This window comes from Rhea pennata, chromosome 14 (genome assembly GCF_028389875.1).
Source record: "Rhea pennata isolate bPtePen1 chromosome 14, bPtePen1.pri, whole genome shotgun sequence".
Classification (NCBI taxonomy): Eukaryota; Metazoa; Chordata; class Aves; order Rheiformes; family Rheidae; genus Rhea; species Rhea pennata.
In genome coordinates this window covers 9,920,080-9,935,850 of record NC_084676.1, presented here as the reverse complement: position 1 = coordinate 9,935,850, position 15,771 = coordinate 9,920,080, and the positions used below count along the sequence as shown (strand labels likewise).

Here is a 15,771-nt window from a genome sequence, read left to right as displayed (position 1 = left end):
ATCCAGAGGGCTGATCAAACTCAGCAGACAACCCAGGCACCGTATGCTTTACCAGGGCCACAACAGGCCTAGCCGCAGGTGGAAGCCGTGCTTTGCAACGCCTCCTGCCAAAGGAAGGAACTGTCCGGACACCACAGCCCAGGGATAGGATAAGAGTTCAGAAAAAGGGGCATTACGTGGCCAAGAGGAGTTGGATGTTGAAATCACTCCCAGGTCTTCCTTGCACAGCTTTTAAAAGGGCTGAGGGAGGGAGCCAGTGTCGACCTTCCCGCTGGGCAGACCCCGAGACCTGCTCCCCACAGCACAAGCAAGGCCCTGCGCCCCCACCCCACACGATGCCAATAAAACAGACATTGACAATCAGTTCAGAGAGATGTGTTTGCCCCAGAGCCCTGTCCCACACACCGGGACCAGCTCCTCTCATGTCACTGCACACGCCTGCCTCCTTCAGAAGAGGCACCCTTGGGCACCGTCACCCCTCACACCCCATGTCATCTCCCATCTTCACGGTGACAGTCCCATTCCGCTAGCTCCAAACACAGGAGGAGGAAAGTAACAGCATCCCACTCTTACTTCTCCCCTAAAAGCAAGGTCCCTGCTACCAGGCATCCCAGACAGAAGCCCCTTGTGGCCTCCCCAGAGCTGCAGGCCCAGTTGCCTTTGGCATCACAGCATTTTGCTGGCAGTTATTCAGATAAGGGAAGAGTCCTGACTCAGTTTCCGTGCTATTCCACACACGTCCTATTCTTTGCCCTATCAGCTGTGAGGTCTAGAAGAGATTAGGGAAGTCTGTCTCAACTGGCAGAGAGGACAGGGGAAAGACAGAATGACAAAAGCTGAAACTTGTCAAGTAGCAGCAGTGTAATGGGGAGAAGAGGGAGCTGTGAGTAGAGATGATTCTGCTTCTTTGGTCACTGTGGACCAAGCACAGAAATGTGACGCCCTGGCCTTTACACATCCTTCCAAGACACTCGGAGACCAGCAGACAGGGTCAGAGACGGTCACAGAGGTGATGAAGTTAAGCAGCACTTTAACAGTGTACATCTGCAGGGCTCAATCTCTCCATGACGGAGAGGGTTTGAGATGGGGACGTGAGCCAGGCTCTGCAGAAGGACGGCTACGCCATGTCCTGACACTCATCCCGCAACACTGTGTCCACCGGGGGCGTCCAGCCGCACCGCCACTGCTAGATAATCACCCCACATCTCCACAAGTCAATCTCCCCACGTAAGCAAGCCCTCAGGGTTAAGCCTGGATGGAGTAGGATTTAGAGGCACGATGTTAAATTGCATTGCTTAGCTCAGCGATTCGTGAACACTTCTGCTTGCTCAAACACCTCTCTTTGCATAACCAGGATCACAACCTCCCTCAAGGCGATGGCCATGGAAGAGGAAGCCACAGGCTCAGCGTGATCAACCCCACACTTCCTAGAGCTCAGCTCAAAACCCCTACAAGTTAACTCAGACGGGTTCTCATGCGTGAATGCACCCATTTCAAATTCAATGACAAAAGGCTAATGACAGATCTTACCCAGACCCCAACTAAACAGCTTGATTTGCCTGCATTTGCCAACGCATCTGAATTTTCAGGTAAGACACAGCAGCTAAACTTGGCCAACCTGCGACCTCCATCCCCAGTGGGACCACAGCACTGGGCTGGCAGTGCCTGTTGTGCCCCTCCCTCCTCCATCTCGCACACACCATTACCAGCATACCAACACTGGTCCCAAACAGCAGTCTCTAAGCAGTTCTCTGCAACTCTTGGGAATCGTGGACTACCTGTAGAAGATGCACAAAAGCTAACTGAGTTATTATTAATAGGTTTAAATTCCCTCTACAGGGAATCCCTTTCACTTTGTTGGAATTGTTTAGAAGACTGCAGTTTTAAAACAGCTGAAAACCACTGAACTAAGCGTGCCCTCGGAGAGAAGATTAATGCCACCACATTATTCAAGAGACAACCAGGAGCTTAAGACAGGGAAGCTTGATTTGAAAATGAAAAACTAACTAGCATGAAAGGTTTTCTTTAAACATCTACCTCTGAATTGCTGCTTTTATCAAGAACTGACTCTTAAAGGTAGCAATCCAAAATGCAACTGGAAGTATCTTCAAAGACTTGAAAATACTGGCATCCACAAGCAAGAGCCATCACAAGACGCAAACACAGTACCAATGTGAAGCCCTCCCATCTTCACCACCTGCCTCCCCAGAGAGGGCTGGATCAGATCTGCATTACCACTGCAAGAAGGCAAAAACGAATCAAACAGAGAAGAATTCATTTCCTTTAGTGTATGTTTGGGAGGTGATTTCAAGACAGCAGGCTACACATCTGCTGAGCACTGGTATTAAACCATGTTCTTCAGGCTGAATAAGCATGCAAGGCATCATGTGGTAAATCCTTCCCTTAATACTTCAGCGCAGCATCTCATCTCTGAGGAACTCATCAAGCAGTGACTGAAGCCCTGGGCAGAAGGGGACGAAGCCTCAACAGCCCAGGGAGATGAACTCAGCATAAAAGCTTTGATCTTTGCAATTACAGGGCATTTTCATGGCAATCCATGTATTTACTGATAGTTCGCAGTGCCAAAAGCCTTCAGAACGGGCCCGAAGAGAAACAGATGGATGGGCAGTCACTATGGACATCTGTCTTGCTTAGCTTCTTCTTGCAAGGATATAAAATGAAGATTTCCAAACACAGGAGAGGCAAGCTAAGGAAAGTAGCCTTTGGGTGCAAAACGAGTTGTGGTTACTGCACTCCTGAGAGGGCTGCATGGTCCTTTCCCTGTGAACTGCACTCAGTCTCAGAAACCCTGAGCACAGCTCGATGTGGTGCCTCTCCTCCTCCTTTGCAAATGGGTAGAGAAAAGCAGCACTGAAATGTCATGCTGTGGTTTAGGCTGCAGAGCAACAGAGCAAAGCCGCAGCTCGAGTCACGCCATTTGCAGCCAGCAGCACCGAGACCTTAAACACAAAGACACTTTGACCACAGCATGGTGTTGTCTCTGCGTGTGCCAAATAATCCCTTCCTAACCTACCCAGTGACACTCTGATCTCTGCAAGCAGCAGCATACCCAGAGAGGGGACACCAAGGACGAGACATGCCTCCCACTGACCCTGCCCCGAGCCCTTCTGCCTCTTCCCAGCCCTGACGACTGCAAGCTGACTGCAAAAATTCAGCCAGAAAGCAGCACACGAGCAAGGCGGAAGAGCCAAGTCGACTCTTCCCACCTTTCCCAGGCCCTTCCTCAGCCTGCCGCAGCCTGAAGGGGATGAGATGACTGCAAACTGGAAGGCTCCTCAGGCAGAGCCCAATCGTCTGCGCAGCGATACTCACGATGGGAAAGCTGCCCTGAGAAAGCTCTCCAGCAGACAGTGCTTCCAGCCCTATGAGGTTTTTATGGGAAAAAAAAAAAAAAAAAAAAAAAGCTAATCTTGGCCAAACTGGCCTCTGCCCCCCGCAGCCATACAGCCATGCACTCTCACCAAGGCAACCTGAATGCCTGCTCACTGTCAGAGCAGTTTTATAATGCCAGATAAGGACTGCCTTAGCCATAGATTACATGGGCTTCTTAAGTGCTTAGCAAACAGTAGTTACAACATGTAAGGGATAAAAACAAACTGCTTACTAGCAGGGACACAGGATGAGAACATCTTTCCTCAAGGATGCTGGCATGGTTTTTCCCATCGCCCATGCCCAAAGGTGCAAAAGAAAAAAACAAAATGGACAAATGCATTCACCTTGGTCAAGGGGCTTAGGGAAGCCTAGAGGACTTAGGGAGCTTAGGGAAGAGAGGACTCCCAAAACTCAAGACAACTCTCAAGTACGAGGAAGACAATTGTACATGCAAAGGGTCTTCAGGTGACAACTTCCCATGCCAAGGAACTTCCCATGCCAGAGGACACTGGCAGATCATCTGTGAAGCACCAGGTAACCTTTACACAACTAAAAGCATTTCACTGATTCCAGAGTCCCTCTCACTCTCCAACCAAAGCCTCCAAGCAGGCTCTCAAAGGGACTCACTGTAGCTCTAAGCTCAAGGAGGACAAGGAGACAAAGGGATTTGGCCTCTCCACTCCTGTTCCCATCCTAACCCAGTCCAGACTCACCACTCTGCCTCTTTGCATCGTGAATGGATTGGCTAGCAGCAAACGCAAGGGAGTATCAGGAAAATACATCCATGATTTATTTGAGGTCTGGAATAGTGCCACCCCAGGGGATTTCAGCAAAAAACCCTCCCCTTTTCTCAGCACTCCATTTAAATACAAGATCTTATACATAAAGCCTGCTCAGAACTGACCAGTGGGACTATGTATGTGAATTGCTGCTGATGAACCAACTTTTCCCTAGATACCTCACTGCCTTGTGGAAATAAAACATTGGCTCCAGCTACCTACTGCCTGCCCTTCTTCTGTCCTCCACTATCAAAAAGAAATCAAAATGAATGATATGCTTGATAAAAATGGTCAAAATTCTTTACATAAAAGAGTTATTTCTGGCCAAAGCATCTAGCTTTAAAAAAAGACATTCTTCACCCAAAGTACCCTGATAACACCAGAAAAGAAAAAAAGGAAACATTTTCCTTATTTTCTTCAAAAACTGTAATGAAATGAAACTGTAATGAAATAAAGAAGCTGAATGTTTCTTTCCTCATGGAGGAAGGGGGAAGGCAGGTTTCAGTCTGTGGAGGATTTCCACCAACATTTTGCAGAAATCACGCAGAAACATTTTTGGGGAAAACCAACCCCAACGCATAGGAATTGGGTCATGTTTTCAGAAGTCCATGATTAAAACATGTTCATTCTTTTCCCAGAAGGCAGGCACCCGTCTTCCAGCAGCTCTGTTCCAGGGTGCCAGGGCCGCCACCCCAGAGGAGGGAACCAACCACGCCACAAGGTATCACAGGAACCAGGAGCGCTCTGTATAAAGGCTCGCACCCCGCTCGACTCCCGTCCCGCAGCGGAGCAGGGCCCGCAGCTGTCCCAGGCGTGCTGCTGGCCGTGACCGCTGGCTGGTTATGCTCCCTGCTGCAGAGGCTCTGCAGGGCTTGCTCCCGGCTGCTGAGAGCGCAGCAGGGCAAGGCCCAGCTCAGTCCCCAAGAACAGGCGGGCAGAGCTGACTGAAGGGCACTGAGGCTTTTAAGACCAGCTCTAGCAGATCCAGTGCTTTAGCCCAATTCCCCAGGACCTGCACTAGCACACATTTCTAGCCCCAGAGATGGTCCCAGACCCAGCTAGTCCTGTCCACACCGGCCTGCAGAGCTGTACAGATGGATCTACCTGGACACTGAAAATCCCAAACAAAACCACTTTTCCATTCAGCACCAGTCCTGAGCAGCGGAAAGCATCGTCTCCGTTACAGAGTAGCTTTGCTCACAGTGGCAGGGCTGACACAAGAGAAAACTCCCAAAGAGGGTCAACCCGTGCCCAAGCCTTGCTGTACAGTGCTCTTGGCCGTTTCCTGGTTGCCATCCCCCACTCCATCCCAGCGGCATTTTACCAGCACCCTGATTATCTGGAAATGCACATCCCGCGCACTGCCCGCCACCTTCCTCTCTCGTCTCCCGACATCCACATGAAAGGAACAGTACGGGGGAAGCAAAGCAGCCGCAGACAGAAAGTGAAGCTTCTGCATAAACTAGGACAACGATTACTCTCATTATTCCCATCCTATCACCCTCCACCACTGCACCAAAGGCTCTCTGGGGCACGTCCTGCCCTTTGCCTCCCGCTTGGCCGTGGGATCTGCGGGAATGCCAGGGCACTGCTTTGCTCCCGGCCCCTGCCAAGCTGACAACCGCAGGATGCAGGCTCAGCAGCCAATGCCCTGGTGCGGCCAAGCAAAGATGTGGCAGAGCAGAGACGCAAGCGTCCCTGCAAAGCGCCCAAGTCTCAGTGTTGCTCTCAGCTCCCCGTCCACCCTCCCACCACAGTGGCACAGCCGAGGACGGTAAACTTTGGCCCTCTGAATGCAGGTGAACAACTGCAGTGAATCTTTGTGGTCAAGCTCCTGGCTTCTCAGTGAAGAGCCTCCACAGCCTGGAGGCCTGCTACACACAACCCTCCATCCAAAACTGCTATGGTGATTCCTTGCACCAAGCATCCATCAGCTTGCCAAAAGTCCTGAGTGTTACAGGATCATGACTCCTTCTATTTCCAGGCCTACCAGAGGGCAAAAATCACTTTCCTATCCCATTGCTCGGCCAATGCCAACATGAGGCTCAGAGCTTAGGATTCAGTTTAATTCATGCTCGCAACCCCATAACCACTTGCCAGCCAACACTCACTCCCCCCACGACTTTTCCAAAGAAATAACCTGGCACTTCAATCACATCTCCACAAAATGAGCCTGAACCTGGCCTCATTTCCTCTCAGATCCCCCAATTTTCCCTGTATCACAGCACTAGAGGAGGGCTGGTCCCAACATCATTTTTACCCAAGGGAAAAATGAATCAGAAGAAAAAGAGATAACATACCCAAAGATGGCAAAAAGGGAACAGAATCCAGACCCAGGAGCCCAAGATTGTGTTGTAATTCACAGTATACCACTGCCACCTTGTTCACCCTGGAAAGGCTAGATTGCTTTGTAGGTTTCTCTTCCTCATGTGGATTTTTTGCCCTTGAAGCCTGAGGAATACCCTCATTCATGAGGGACATTTATTAGGAAGTAGACCTTGGGGAATTCTCCCAAACCTTAATTGAAAGAGCTGCTTAACTAGGAGAGTTTCTTTTGTCTGTTAATTGAAACAGGTTCTTACTGACAAAACTCTCCATGAATTTTAAGTGGGCTGGGTGGTGATGGGGGGAGGGAAAGGTGTGGGTGAAAAAAATGCCCTCAGTAAATTGGATTTCACTGTTTTGAAATGTGCCATGTCAGTTCTTGTGGCTCTCCAAGTGTCCAAGAGCCTTTCTGGATAAGCAGGGTCTGAATTTCAAGTATTTAAAAAAAAAAGGGGATTGAGGGAAGAAAAAAAAAACCACTTGTCTGTTTCACATGCACATATTTTCCTGCGAGGAAGCAAGGAGTCAAAGTCTGCACTGTCACCTGCCAACTGCATGAGGACTTCTGCCCTGACAAAATCCACAGGCTGAAACCATCCCAACACTACTCTTTGCCACCTCCAACACTTGTTTGACTAGATTTTTCCTGGAGAGGCACCTGCTCTGCTGTAAACAGTGGACAAAACAGGAAGGGGGGCTTGGCTCATCCTATGCAGACTTCTCCTAGATGCTTGCTTACAGAGCGCTGCCTGGGGCAGCAGTACTTTTATACCCCTTTGGCCAAGGCAGACTTCCCTCCGCTCCTGTACTGCCCAGGCAGGCTGGAGCATCACAAGCCTTACAGCATGTACCAGCTGCTTCACTTTCCTGACAGCTTCCCATTACTGGGAATTTGAAGTCCATAGGAGACCAGCTTCAGCCAGTCTACAGAACAACTACCAGCTGTTCTGGGGACCACAGGCTGTCCTGCCAAACATCAATCCGGCCTCAAAATGTCATTTTTCTGAACAAGCATCCATAAAACATAAGTGCAAGACAACTCACAGTGTACCTGATACCACTCTGGGATAGCAACACTCCCCCATTCCTCTCCCCCCTCCCCCAAATGTTTGTGTCTGGAAATCACTGCAGTGATGCAATATTGCACAAGTTACCCCTTCCTCCCACGAGCTACTGAGGATGCTCTCTCAGGACCACATCTATCCTCTCTGATGCTCAGGGGCTTCGCTGAGCTGCAGTCGACCTCTGCTTCCCCCGCAGTCAGCAGACACAGACCTGCCGGGGTGCACAGTAGTCTGATGCAACCTTGGGGCTGGGTGCTCACTGCCTGTGCAGACTGTCTGGAGACAATAGTCCTAATTCAGGTAAGCACCTGCAGTGAATTCAAGCATGCTCTGGCAACCGGTTTCCTGAGCGGGCAAGAGCTTAAGAGCCAGTCAGTGCATTAACATACCAGCAGGATGCTCTCAGGACCAGCACGCTCCAAGGTCATGGCCAGGCCAGGCAAGGCAGAGGTCAGATCTTTTATTAGATCAACCGACACAGTTGGAAAAACTGGAACATTTGGGGCACATGGATATTCCTCAAGCCCAAATGCACATCTGTTTTTTTCCTAAAGGTATTAGTTAGGCTAATAAAAGATATTACTTCTCCATACAAACTTTTCCACCCTTAAAAAATACCAGAGGCTCACCTGGTAATGCTCACCAACCCAAGAGAAATACAAATGGAGAACAGGGACTGGTGTGGAATACAGAAGACACCTGTAATATCTTTTTCACTTTCACCCACTAAAAAGTTACTGATAAAGTATATGCTTGGCCCCCAGAAGTGCAACATCAAAGGTCCTGGTATCTGAGCTGCCTCTCACCTCTGATTTCCAAAACAGTTTTTGAGGTTGCAGGAGCTAAACAGCATTTGCATGTGGAGTATGTTGCATCAGTTATCTGATCCCAAGTTAGAGCATCAGTTCCATCTTCACCTCTTAAGGAGTTCAAAGCAAAACAAATGCAATAGGAATCACCCTCTGATGTCTCTTCTACACCTCCACCCTGGTGCTGGACCTGTCCCATTCACTCAGACACCAGCTCATGCTTTCAGCCCGCAAGAATTAATAAACTAGGAGTAACACGTGCTGCTTCATATCCCACCAGCTAGTTGGACCTGGAAACCAACCATTAAACACCACTACTGGTCTCTCTATGTGGGGACACTTCCCCCATGCCAGGAAGACAGCTGGGCATGAATATCCCTGTAGAGCCACCAGACAAAGCATCCCCGTCCTGTGCCAGGTACCCTGCTTGGTCTTCCTGCTACTTGTCTGCACAGTGCATCATAGCACAGCCGTCTTGGGCAGCCACCCAGCCTGGATTCCTCTCTCAGATGTAAATCCCCAAGACTAGCGTTGCACCTGAATAGCCAAGGAATGAATCAAGGCTGCCAGAGAAGATTTAAATGGACTAAGCCATGCATTTAGATTTTAGGCATCGACAGCATTTTGCAGTCATATTTCAACCAACGCTGCTGTTGTTGCTCTCCCTTAGCAGGGCTATACCGTTAACTCCCCACATTCCTGCGAGATCACCTAGACACAAAAGGGATCCAAAATGGTTAATTATCCCCAGCCATTCCCCATCCTTTGGGGCCACATCTGATCCAAAAGCACTATCCTACCTGAAGTACCACTGTCAACCCTGCTGCCCTCACTCCACTAGCACCAGAAACATAATATGGCCCTTTCTTCCAAGTCAGCAACACCTCCTCCTGTTTGGTCACTGTCTTTGCCCATGACTGACCCTACATAGGCTACATCCTGGCACTTGGAGACAGGATGGATCCTCCATCAAAGTCAACGAGAACATGAAGGCCCAGCAGTCTCCAGCCCATTCACCATCCCACCCTCCTTTTGAAAAAGGCCATGCCAGTGGAGAAGGCCCAAAAGAGACATCCTTCCTGGCCATGCTACCAGGTGCACTTGGCCACAGTTTCTCTCTGCACAACCAGCCAGACCTATTCAACACATCTCTACAGCTTCACTGACAAAGCCTCCAAGCTCTCAGGCTGCAGGGCCTTATAAGACTGTGAAAAAGCAGATGGTGGTCAGGAAGGAAGGGAGATATTCAGCAAGAATTTGTTTTTCTCAAAGCAGACCCACCGAGAGGCAGTTAACAGAGCAGCAAGCAATCAGAGCAGGCACACCCACTTAGGAGGATGGAGGGGGTACTACATGGGGATTATAATCCTTTTTGACCATACGGAGAGCCATCAGGCGAGACACAAATCTTTCCACATTGCTGAGAGAATTAAGAAGGATGACAGTCTGTCAGACACTTCTACCCAGTGCACCTGAGGAGAAGGCCAGGCTGCCATGGGTGAAAACAGACACCCCTTACTGCATGAACAACCACAATATGCCCCAGCAAAATGAGATGAAAAACACTTCCTCTCCCAACTTTGTTACTGATGAGATTTCCAAGACATGTTGGGTTTCCTAGCAGAAGAAGACGGACAACATGGCAGAGTCCTTGGAGAGAGTCTCTGGCCAAGGCAACTTACATCTCCAAGACTTTGGACCAGACAAGGCCAGCACCAGGGCTGAACTCTGGGCATGCCCCACTAAGTACCAAGGCAGCTCCTCCTGGGTTACCTCACATTTAAGAATATTTTGACCTTCCTAAATTCTCCCAGGAGAGCTCACATCACCTGGAGATAGCACTGAGGGTCTCAGTCCCTTCCTTGGGCAGTGGTGCCTGGGCAAAGCACGAACAAGCTACCTCCACTCCAATGTATTCCTGTTTTGGGGAGGACAAAACAACCGAGGAACAGCTCCCCTCACACACACCAAGAGGCCTGTGCAGAATTTACGGCTAAGTATTGATTCATCTTCTGCAAGCTCTGCCATTACAGTCAATGGCCTCTGCAGGAAAAAAATATGAATCATAAGCTACAGGCTGCCCTCTCCCTACATCTGCGCTGCGTGACTCACCAAGGCTTTTCAGGGGTCTTGGAACGGCAGGCTGCTCTGCATCTGCACAGTTCCCGCCCAGTGGCGGCATGGCACTCACAGGCTGCATCACGACAGCTTCCAGGCCCCAAGGTTTGTGAAATGGGCCCCAAGAGAGCAGCATCAACACATTCTCTCCACCCAGACTTCACAGAAAAGATACGCTAGGTCCTCCTTCCCCTTGTCTCAGGCTCGAAACTGCTGGCACATGTGTGACTGCACACTGTAAGAATGCAAAAAGCAACACTGTCACCTCAGCCAAAAGTATCTCCTTACCCAAGGACCCAAGAGTAGTTCTGGGGTCTGAAGTCCCTCCAGGAGCAGGGCTAGAAACATGTGCTAGATAGATTGAAAACCTTAGCTCTCCATGGCCATAAAACAATTGCAAGATATAGGACCTTAATATCTTGCTTCTCTCTTTCCATCTGAATCCTAACATAATTCTAGCAGGCTCTAACTCAACAGAAAAAAAAAAAAAGTAAATATCAATAAACTACATGTAGAAGGTGAAATTCTGCACCCAAAACCATTTTAAACAAAAACCTTTTCTCCTGTCCAAGTCTCTAGACCACTAACAGCTAAAAGAGCAGCTGCTGGAGAATTGCAAATCATTGGCCAGCACCTTTGTTCCCAGCTCTCCCTTGTTGCAAGTTTCCTATGATAAAGAAGCAGCTAAAATACAATTTTCCCAGAGAAGCAATTTCTGGAGCTGTCACAGGGACATTAGACAAGTGGAAAGTGTTGGGTCTGCCTTGTGCAGTAGAAGGGTAGGTGTGTGGTACATTGTTTTCCCTTATGATGCTCTGCTGAAACTAGAGGCTTGTTGGCAGGAAGCACCGATGTAGGAGTCTAGTAGAGGAATAGAAGTAAAATAGCAAATAAAAGGCCCCAAATCCCAGTACTTGCCAAGGAACAGGTTAACCAAAATGTTTTGGAGACTAGAGACACTCAACATGCCAGAACAGAAAGAAAACCATCGTCATCTTGCCATAGTTTAGCCCTCCAGCTGCCACCCTCCTACATGCAACTATGACAGCCAAGCTGAAACACTCTAGGCCTTGCCCCTTTTTGGGGGGGCACAAAGGGATGCTGGCAGAAGCCAAGGTGGTTAGTGCTAACCCCATGGTCCCCCAGGCCTCTGGTGGAGTTTTCCATGGATGCAGCAGCCCTGAAGGCCTCAGCTCCAAACACATGATTTCCTCATGCCTGCACCCCAGCAGGTAAGAATGACTCCAGCCTCTCCATGCCAGGTGCTCACATGTGGCTGAAAAAAGGCTTTAAGGGCCCCTTTCACCAAATCAATGGCACATTTCATCACTGGGTTCTCAGGAGAGGAGTTGGAATTTGGACTGAGCATTTTAACTTTTCCAGATGTCCTTGCACTTGCACAGTCCTTCCTGCTGGAAGAGCCAAGCTTAGAGTCTAGAAAGTTTTGCCACACCAAGGAAAGCAGCTCCAGCCTTTCTGTATGGCTGCACCAGAAAAGCTGAAGCACAAAATCCCAGGAGAGCTCCCTCTCTGCCCATCTCCACAGGAGATGGCCAAAGATTAATAAAAAAGTCAGTGGCCTCTTTGGATACAACCTCTTTACTCTCCTGTAAGTGCTGCTTTCTGCCTGCCCCTTCCCATCACATCTCCTCCCCCTTACCAAAACCTGGCTGGAAACACCCTAAGATACAAACCAGAGAAGGGAAGCTCACTGGGACCACCTCCATCCGTCCCCTGTCCAAGTGGGTTGCACAGGCCTGCAACCAAAGAGGTACCTCCAAAAATCAAATACAGTTATAAAAGGTGGAAAGCTGACAGGAGTGCGTCAGCACAGGCAGAGGCAGAGAGGAGCAGGGTAGTGTTATTTACACCTTACTGCTCTCTAGCAGGGACATGCTTGGCTATGCAGTATTTTATCATGAAATGTTACTGAAAAAATATTTTCTGTTCACTTCAGCCTAGTTTTGACTTGTAAGGTATCTCTTTTCTTCTGTTTAAATTACCACCAATGGTGCATTAAAACAGGTCCTGTTTTAAAGTAGTGACAGTTCGATGCAGAAAGAAAAGGCCGGGGGGGGGGGAACTTTAACAAAAAATACATTTAACTGCAATGGGTCTTCTACTCCCATTCAAAACCAAATCCTAAACAAAAACAAAACAGACCCACTGGTTTGCAAAGATACAGGAAATGGGAAAGGCCCTATGTTTTTGAGCTTTCCAGTTACTCCGGACACAGTCACTCTACAAAGCCCTGACACCAGTGGCCAGCAAAGCCATGCACTGGTCCCTTCCATAGCCAGGAGTCAGCAGCCTCAAGGAGGACACAACAGCTCCAGGCAGAGATGGCAGGAAATTCCCAGATTGCAGCCTACAGATGGGATCATAAAGCAAACACCAGCAGGAGAAGACAAGCCAACAGGGGAGTTTGCAGACATGCAGGATCAAGGTCTTGGCTTGGGATGAGATCAGGACAAAAAACCCTACGACGAGATTTTGGCTCCACCATACCCAAACATTGATGCTCTCCTGAGATGAGCGGGCATCAAGAACTAATGGCATCACTGTCACCTTTTCCATCACTCCCATAGAGGAGTGCTTACACATGTAAAGGGATGACATTCAACCACCCTGCTGGAGACCAACTGTTTTGGTTTTTTTCTGCCATATAAAGCCATGCACATATTTTTCTATTGTTTAATTTCCTTCTTCTCCACCCATGGCAAGTTCACTCAGAAGTGAAGAACTTATTTCCTATTGAATTCATCTTGGTTGTTTTATCTGGAAAAAGGCGACTTCCTCTACCATGCTCCCCATGCACAGTTGACAGGAGCAGGCATGGTGCTGTTTATCTCCCTGTTTATGCCTCAGCCTCAAAAGAGCCAGCCTAGCCCTGGTGGAAAAAAAAAATCTCTCAAGATTACAGTAACAAAGGAAGAAGCTGCTGTCACGGGAGCTGCTCTCCGTGACAAGGTAGCATTGCAAAGCGCTGGCTTTCTAAGCCCCCCCAAGCACAGATAACACTAGGAATATGTTCCCCACGTTACAGCGCAGCAGCACCCAGACATGAACATGGGAAGGGAAGGCCCTTGCCCCCAAGAGGTTGCAAAAGGATCCTGTTGCTCAGTCTCAGCTCTTGCAGCATCAGCAGAAGTGAGTCTGCTGCCACAGACACAAAACACTGGCCTCTGAATCAACGAAAGTCTTCCAAAAGACTCTGAAAGATCATCAAGACAGCAAGGCTTCTGAATCAAGAGCAACATGGCAATCATTGGCTCCCTCCCATCAGCAGGGCACAACCTGACTGCGCAGTGATGCAGCCAAAAAACAGAAGACCTGTATAAAAAAAAATCCCCCCAAAATCAAAAACAACAAAATCAACAAAAAACATCCAGATACACATTAAAGTCCAAGGAATTCACCCATAGCTGACTTAATGGTAGGATTTCTTCCAGAGGGGACTATAAGGTGCTTTATGGAGACTCCAGCCAGAAAGGCAATGCCATGCCATGTGAGAAGAGTGGTACGTTAAACCAGTTCCCAGCTGTACTGTTCTGATTCCCTTTAATCCTTTATTATTTTTATTTAATGCCATTTATGCTCCTCCAGAGCAGGGGCATTTTAGGCCTCACAACCTGTGCCCTTTGCAACCACATTGCTCTGACTTTTGCGGAAGCAGTTTGTACCTTCTACTCCGAGCTTTTCAGCAGTGCCCATTGCAAAGGGCAAGTCATTCACAGCCTGGTGTCCAGGGAGCAGCGCAGTTGACTCATTCATATTCATTCCTGCCTAACACTTACTGCTTCTTTCTTCTCTTCAAAGAGCTCCCAGCACAACACACTGGAAGGAAGAACGGAAAGATATTGAGGGATTTAAGGCTTGATGAAGCCAAGAAAGATTCGCTGAAGGCCTTTTTGTGCTGCTGGGGGTGGTGGGTTTGGGAAAGGAAGCCTCGCTTAGCATCGCTTGATTCATGATCTTCTTACTCCTCGTAAAGCAGCATGAGCTGGGAAGCAGCAAAAACACGGAACAAAAAGCCCAAACCCCCTCCAGAACACAGGCTGGCTCACGGAGCTGCCTCCTCACTCCACAGCTCCCCAACATCTCTTCCAGCGGCGATGGGCCGCCGGCTGCTATCAGCACCTCTGGCAGGCAGCTGACTCACCCCGGACACCCCGGGACCTCCCGGGAGAACCTCCGGTGAGCTCTCGGCCCAAACCCCGCGCCAGGGCGGCGGGCGCCTTCGCCCGGGACTGGGCAGAGCACCCCGGCAGGACAGCGATGCCGCTGCGGGCCGGGCGCGGGGCCGCGGCGCGTCCGCTCGCGGGCGACTCGGTCCCCGCGGGCGCCCGGGAAGGCGGCGCGGGCGCGACGCTCCGGCGCGGAGCCCTGCGCGTCCCGGCGGCGGCAGGGCGCCTGCAGCCCGCGGCCCCGCTGCCCGGGCATCAGCCGCCCGGCCCCGCGGCGGCCCCGCGCCCTCCAGGGCCGGCGCGGCGGCAGCAGCCCGCGGCGGCCCCGCGTGTGGCGGCCGGGCCGCGCCGAGGCGCGGGAGCGGCGGGCGCTGCCCCGCGCCGGGGCCTGCTCGGCGGGCCGGGCCGGGCCGGGCCGTGCGACCCCCGCAGCCGTGGCGAGGCGGGCGCCCCCCAGCCCGGCGCGCACGGGCGGAGGAGGGAGGGAAAGAGCAGCGGCGGCGGCAAGGCCGGGCCGGGGCACGGCGGCTGCCGGGCCGCGCTGCCCCGCCGCCCTTTGTCTGCGCGGCCCCGCGCCGGCCCCGGCCCCGGCCCCGGCCCCGGCCCCGCGCCGCGCCGCGCCGCGCCGCGCCGCCCCGGCCCGGCCCCTACCTGCATGCCCCGCGCCGTGCCGCGCCGCGCCGCGCCGTGCCGGCTCGCCTCCGCGCCGGAACGCCAGACCGCCGCCCGGCTCGGCTCGGCTCGGCCCGGCCCGGCTCGGCCCGCCCCGCCGGCCGCGGCCTGGCACCGCCCCCGCCCGCGCGGCGCCCCGCCCACCGCCCCGAGCGGAGCGCGCCCCCCGGCGGCGGGGCGGGCAGCACCGCACCGCACCGCACCGCCCCCCCCCGGCAGAGCGCGCCCCCCGGCGGCGGGGCGGGCAGCACCGCACCGCACCGCACCGCCCCCCCCCGGCAGAGCGCGCCCCCCGGCGGCGGGGCGGGCAGCACCGCACCTCCCGCCCCCACAGCCGAGGCCTCCACAGCTCGGTGGGGCGCACGTGGCTGCCCTGGAGCAGCAGATCGGGGTCCGCCGCGCCGCAGCCTTTTCCCCCTCACCT

The 15,771-nt window shown here is 51.6% G+C and overlaps 1 protein-coding gene across 2 annotated transcripts in view; it reads right to left on the bottom strand.

The window, feature by feature from the left end:
- NDST1 (N-deacetylase and N-sulfotransferase 1) overlaps window positions 1-15,411 on the bottom strand; it is a 41,882-nt gene extending 26,471 nt beyond the window's left edge. The window contains exon 1 of one of the 2 annotated variants that reach the window (XM_062587332.1): window positions 15,327-15,411. The gene's annotated coding sequence lies outside the window, so the exon portion shown is untranslated. Of the gene's footprint in view, window positions 1-14,171; window positions 14,255-15,326 lie in introns of those variants that run through there. The other variant, XM_062587333.1, reaches the window with a different exon arrangement.
- Between the last annotated feature and the right edge of the window lie 360 nt (window positions 15,412-15,771).